Source organism: Xiphophorus hellerii, chromosome 20, assembly GCF_003331165.1.
Source record: "Xiphophorus hellerii strain 12219 chromosome 20, Xiphophorus_hellerii-4.1, whole genome shotgun sequence".
Lineage (NCBI taxonomy): Eukaryota > Metazoa > Chordata > Actinopteri > Cyprinodontiformes > Poeciliidae > Xiphophorus > Xiphophorus hellerii.
In genome coordinates this window covers 25,410,637-25,417,542 of record NC_045691.1, presented here as the reverse complement: position 1 = coordinate 25,417,542, position 6,906 = coordinate 25,410,637, and the positions used below count along the sequence as shown (strand labels likewise).

At 41.8% G+C, this 6,906-nt stretch overlaps 1 long non-coding RNA gene across 1 annotated transcript; it reads left to right on the top strand.

The window, feature by feature from the left end:
* Positions 1-3,956: 3,956 nt before the first annotated feature.
* On the top strand, positions 3,957-5,993 carry LOC116711250 (uncharacterized). The gene is made up of 6 exons (XR_004337197.1): positions 3,957-4,046; positions 4,252-4,375; positions 4,488-4,601; positions 4,702-4,972; positions 5,642-5,727; positions 5,833-5,993. It is a non-coding gene; the product is annotated as an uncharacterized LOC116711250 (long non-coding RNA).
* The last annotated feature ends 913 nt before the right edge of the window (positions 5,994-6,906 follow it).

Here is a 6,906-nt window from a genome sequence, read left to right as displayed (position 1 = left end):
TTTATAGATCTCTGGGACATAAGTTTGCCTTATTAAATCAAAAAGACATTTTATTTTCTTGGCCTGGCAAAATATTTGCAACAAAAACGGTATACGGGTCATTTGGTGTATTTAGCCAAGTTTATTGAGTGGGTGTTTGCACCCTGCAGAAATATATGCCATAAATGTATCGTGAATTTCACAAATTTATATTTTAAATGGAACGTGAATGACTGAGGACGTGGGAAATTTAAGAGTTGAAAAGCACAAAATGTCATGAAAACCATGCAGGAACCACAAATCCATTCCAGCGTTGAGTCATTTATTTGGCGAAACATTTTTGAAAACTAATTAAATCAGTGACCTGGTCAAAGTTGGCATGTGTAAATAATGGGTTTGAATGAAGCATGTGGGTTTTTCTCTGACTGGTGTGCCATTTTAAATGGCATGCAAACCCCTCCTCCAAAGCGGCCCATCATCCATCTAGCTGGATGAAAAATGGTGCGCACCCATCGGACTCCTCCCAGTGTCGGATGCTTTGATTGCATTCGAAGTAATTGCACCTGTTGTGTTCATTTCCTGCTAAAGTGGGTATGTGCTGTGTGGAGGACGGGTGCAATCAGGGTTTTTTTCTGTTTCAGTCAACTACATAAGGCAACCAACATCCCCATTGTTTACCATGTGGTTGGCCCTCCTCATCATGGTTTTTGGTAAACCCATTTGGCGATGAGCCATCAGCCAACTCAGATGGACTCCCAAAACTCTTGCAACTGAATCTCAAGTCCTTGTTGAGTATTGTTTCAGCAGATGCATTCATTGTCTCTGTATGCATGTACAGAGCTAGCTATAAAAAAAAACAAAAACTGATTGCTCGTTGTATGCTTTTAAGTACAACGAGCAATCTAGTTGTTAAAAACCAACATCTCCAACAATGAAGATGTTGGTTACTTTATGTAGTTGACTGAAACATCTGGGTTGAGAATAAATCTTAGATCATAAGAGGTTAGAATTTGTGTTGCAAGTCAAACCTTGATTGTCCTTGCGGCTGCTACAGATCCCATTCAGTTAAAAGAGTTCTCAACCGACAGCCAAGAACCATCTGACCTGACCAAACTTAAAGAAACCGATGAGGTATGTTGCGCCATGGACACACCAGTACAAGTGTATGATGTATGTTTCATCTTTCCAAAGATTTGATCCCAGGTGTGAAGCTGGATGCTTCAGAGACATCTTCATCCCAGATGGTCAGGTTCTGAGATTGGGGTCATACCTTGGGATGCCTGGTTTGGCAGAAGTTCTTGAGGCTGGTCTTTTTACCACAGGGGCATATCACAAGAGATAGAGGAAGAGGTAATATTCACACCAAAAGGTTCTGTACTAGGAGTACCAGAGAAAGGCCATTTTGTATTTCTACCTTTGGAGTCCAGAGATGGGCCAACTGACCTGAAGGATTTTATCTAGCAGGTGCTTTTGTTCTGTAAATAAGGCCATTACCTTATAAGTACCCTGGTAATGGCCTCAACGCATCTCACAGTTGCACAATTGTTCCTTAGACTTAGACTTAGACTTAGACTGACTTTGTTGTCATTTTGCATGCACAGGGTGTATACAGAACGAAATTTCGTTGCATACGGCTCAGGACAATGTTTGAGGTTCCAATGTTGTGAGGTTACTCCAGAGTAAAATAAAAGAAGTTATTTAGCTCTGTACATGTGCAAGGTATAAAGTGGAGACCAGTTTTTGAGTGCAGTCCAGTTACGAGTTCACCAGTCTGATGGCAAGTGGGAAAAAGCTGTTTCGGAACCAGGTGGACCTGCACCGGATGCTGCGGAACCTCTTTCCAGAGGGCAGCAGGGAGAACAGTCCATGGTGGGGGTGTGAGGGGTCACTGACAATGTTTCGGCCTCAGGACACGCATCCTGCATCGATGGTTGACCTGACACTTCGCCCTTTTGCCTGAGCTGGGTGTGGAAGGTTATTGCCGAAGCAGTTTCTCCTTGTGTGCCTTCTTCTCACTCACATGAGAGTTACCCAACTCTTTTGCAAGCTCAACCAGGAAGTCCACCCGTCTCTCCTGCACCCCAATGCATGCCTGATAAAGCACATGTGCATTCAGTGCTGCCATGTCAATCATGTTTGCCAGGTTTGCTGACCAGCTGTCACATAGTGATGGAACCTTGGTCACCCCCCGCAAGATTATGACTGAAATAAATGCCATTAGTTCTTGTGAACTAAATAGGTGAAGCAGTCACCTATTTATCCTCCACAGCACAAAAGGCTGCATGCAAATTTGCATGTGCAAAGTCTCCCAGATTTCTTTTGCTTACACTTTTTGCATGATTTTTTTGAGGTCTATCAACACAATTAATTTGGTTAGTTTATTTCTAAACTGTCATTTTAAACCCACTTAGCTTTATTTAAAAGAAAAACATTACTAATTTCTTTTAGAAAAACCTTTGCATATTTCTTGAAACAGATTGTATGTTTTGCTAACTCTATGTACATTTGGCAAAATGACCTGGATAATGCAGCACAACATCATGGATCAGCTGTAAAAGGTCACATCTCTCCAAAAACACTTCATGTATGCTTCAAAACTAAACTGACGAGTTGTAGGTATCATAGATACCCACCCCCAACATGGACTATTCACACTCCTACCTTCTGGCCTGACGGTCAACGGCCACATTTACAATTGAAGAAGAATGCTAATTTGAGCCATCAGAGTCGTCAGTTTGGACTCAGGGTCTTTTGCCTCTGTTTCGGTAAGTCAGGGGAAAGGTCGAAAACCCTGGTACTCCCAGTAATGGGTATAAATAACTGTGTTCACTGTCAACACAAAGGTGCAGGCAAATGGAGGAGTCCTGACCAGAGAGGACATCCATAACTACAGTGGAGAGGTGCAGCAACCATTGGAAGGCCAGTACAATGATAAAGGGTCCATATTAGGTCAGAGCAGAAAGGGGAAAAAAAGGTATTCACATTTTCTAACCTTCATCTACCGTTTTTACTTTTTCCTCTAGAACATATAACTCAAGTTTCCCCTCCGCCGTCTCAATCTCCTAGAGAGTCTCCATCTTGGGGAAAATAATGTCACAGAAAATCAAACTTCCCGCAGGATTGATGAGGTAGTGGATTTCACAGGTGATGGAACCGTTTTGAACTTTTGTAGTTGTGATTGTCAAGTTTTGGTACGAAAAGAAGCCATGTGTCATCATGGGAGATTTTCATCCCAACCGTGTTTGTGCGCACTTTGTCAAGTATTTTCTTCAAGTACATTTCTATGTTGTACTCAAGGTGCAAGGATGGGAAATGTGGTCCTTTATTTTGGATTAATCAAAGCTCACAATTTTTTATTTTCATGAGTCAGCTGGCCATAATTGGATCAGAACAAAAATCTAATCTTTGGGGTAATCAGGATCAGGAGATGCACAAAGATTTATCAACTGGAAATTGGAGTGTCAACTGTTGTGATCTGTTTTTCTGTGTTTATTTCTGAGTTTCCTGTGTCCTTGAGTGTCTTCGTTGTCCTGTCTCCCCTCGATTACTCCCAGGTGTGTCTCATTCCCTGATTACCTCCTGTGTATTTAGTCTCACCTGTGTTTTGTCGGGTCCTTGTCGTTACTCGTCTCATTGTGGCGGCTGTCTGTGTGCGCTTCAGTCCGTCGTTCCAGTTGCTACCTGAGTTGAGCCCTGGCTTCCGCTCATCAGTGCTGCCTGGTGTTATTTGGACTGTTTGTTTTCTGGATTATTTATTGTTAAATCCATCATTTGCACGTCAACCTGGGTCTCAGCGTCTGAATCCTCACCACCGACACCGCAACTCATGACATCAACTGTAGACTGTGCAAATTGACCTAGATCTGATTTTCAAAATGTTCCTCAGACTGAATGTTTATGTAAATAATAATCCTTTCAATGATAAGTAATTCAATAATAACTGGGTTGCTCTCTCGTATTTGTTTTCTCAACTTGAAGGTTCTGATAACGGCTTCAACTATGGTTGGTGAACTGGGTGATTCCAACTACAACTCTTCAGTGACTGACCTTCTTTCTGCAACGATGAGGTAAAACACATAGTTTGTCTTTTTCATTTGCACTGAAGCGGTCAGTCTTTTGACTGATAAAACACCCAGCCAGACAACTGCTAGGCGTTTATCTCTGATGATATTGTTCAAAAGACAATGGCATGGGCAGATTGCCAGTTGATCGTTCAGCGGCAGAAACCAAGTGTGCAAAATCAAATCTCCATATGGATTTCGTTTTCTGCAGTAAAAGTCAAGTTAAGGAGCTGCAGCACAGGATGCCTCATGCCTCCACCTCCACTATCTACCCTTTCCCTGATGGGACAAGTCGTAGTCATGGGACCAGATGACCTCATGGTATCTGTTGCAAGGTGATGGTGTTTCAGCCGACGGTCTGATGTTGATCATACCTACAGGATATGTACGGTATGAGCTGCAGGGCATTGTGACATTCTTCTCTTGTTTGTCACCTTGACAATGTAGTTCCTTGGACGGGCCATTTGCAGGATCGTAACCGAGTCGGGGATCATTCTCAACTGCCTCATTTCGGACCTCTTCTGGCCTAACCAAAGAACGGGACAACCCCAGCCTAACCAGGTGGTGCACCCACCTAGAGCTTCACCCGTCATTATATCATCTCATTTGTAGGTTTTATTTTATTCACTTTTTAAAATTCTGTTTGTCATATGCGATTCAGAAAAACAGTCTGGAGCCGGGAAAGAGGCCTCTGGCACTTCTCATGCCTGAAGTGATGGTTCCGACCTGGAACAGGTGTGGCACCTACATGGCCCTGAGTAGCTCAGGTGGACTAGATCGCTTGAGTGACGTCACAGAGGTCTGCTGACAGATTTGGTTATCTTTCTGAACTGATCTGATTTAACGATCATAGTCTGCTGACATCTCCTGTTCCTCCACAAGGAGAAAAATGACACGCTGTCTGGGAGGAATGCCTCCTCAGCCTCCTGACAGTAAGTGTGACATCGTGTCTAAAACCTAAACTCTGACTTGTTTTGCTGAGGTATCACTCATTTTTAAAGTAATTGTTTTCTTCTCTCTGTTCCCCCCCATCAGCTGAGTTTCTGGAAGAGACTGTGTAGCTTTTGCGTACAACGAGCCATCTAGTCGTTAAGCTAAAAAAGAAATTCTGTTAAATTGCAGTAATGAAAACAAAATATCAGTAATGCAAAAAGTTGTACCGTGTTTGATGTTGCTGTTGTCTTGAAACTCAGAAACGTAATAGCTTCTTCGGCTTTACAGCGCCTTGGAAAAAGTACCCTTTGAACTTTTTCACATTTTTGCCATTATATCCAAAGACCTATATAATTTTTGGGGGGGTTTCATGTGTTCGGCAAACACAAAGTCTTTAAAGCTGGGCTATGTAACTTTTTTATAAATATCTTTTTTTTTTTTTTTACACATATTTGTTAAAACTGTCACTATGTTATGACTGTTTGATATGAGAACGATGATCTGTGGAAAAAACCGTGCTCCTCTGCCTGCTCCCAGTCCTAACTACAGAAATACATCGCTCCAGTCAGAAACAACCAATCAGGACCAGGAGGAGAGTCTTAGCGCTGTCAGTCATGCTTGTGTACTTGCCCCTGACTCCCTCCCCCGTTGTCTCTGCTACTCTACAGCTAGTTCAGCACAACGCAGCCCATGAATGCTAAGGCTAGCTGGCATGATCACCCGATGACATCGGGTAAACAGTTTTCCTGGAATGGTAAGTTGTTTCTCTGCCATTAACTCATTTAGAAGCACATACATGGAGTCACAATTGACAGTACTAAGACCTTCCTAATGGCTCTGATTGGTTGTTTTTGATCAGAAGCGTGCATCTCTTGAGACGGCAACAGTAGCCCAGGGAGGAGGTGGAAGACCCTGCAGGACACCGTTTTGAATCTAGACCATAAATTGAAACGCATTCTTCCACGTGTTTGCAGCGCCCCCTGCATTTCTTATATTCTGACAGTCATGGCGTTTCGTCATTCAAAGGTATGCCTCACTTTTCAGGATCTTTATTTGGTCAAATACATGGGGGAAAAAAAATCATGGATCATGACTACTTTTTAATGGTATTGTAAAGGCTTTGTTGCTTTTTCCTGCTCTCAATAAGATCACCAGGACTGTCTGTTGAGAGTAATTGCTTTCAACCACAAGAAGACAAACTTGTTAACTCGCATTGTCTAGCAGGAACTCGTTGCATGTGACTCTTTTACACTTTTCAGGGACTAATTTGTGATAAAAATTTGATTCCAGTGCTTGTTAAGAACAGGGGGCCCCTATGTGTGCTCATATTGAAGTAGATAAGGGCCCTTATGTAAAACTGATCTACAGTCGAGATTCTGTCACACATGCATGCTGACTGCGTCATAAGAAAAAAAGAAAAAAAACAGCTGTCAGATTTCTGAATAACTTACAATATGTCCTCAATCGCCGTATCATCCACTTCGGCTTGTCCGCATAAGTTTTCATACAATTTTATAAAACTGTATCTTTTTGTACGTACACAAGGCTTATGTGTATGTACAAGTAATATTTAGTTAAATCTACCTCAGCAAGTTCCGGGGAAAAATCCTTGTAACCACAAGCCAATTCAAACATCAAGTTTTTGTATATTTCTGGTTCCATATACAATTATTTAACTTTTTTTCTATTTTAAAATATTGAATGAAAAAGCTCAGCCCAAAGCAAGCTTTGCACACTTTATGGCTTTTCAAAGTTAGGATGAATTGGACTTTTTTTTTTTTTTTTCTGTCTGTTCTGCAGTGTCTTGTCTTCACTGGGCAAGGCGGAAATATTTATCAGAGAACTTTGTCATAAATCATTTTGCAGGAGCTGAAATCAGTTTCAGCATTGTTCTTTGTCCTCTCCAATATTGTTGTTTTAATGCTTTAAAAAA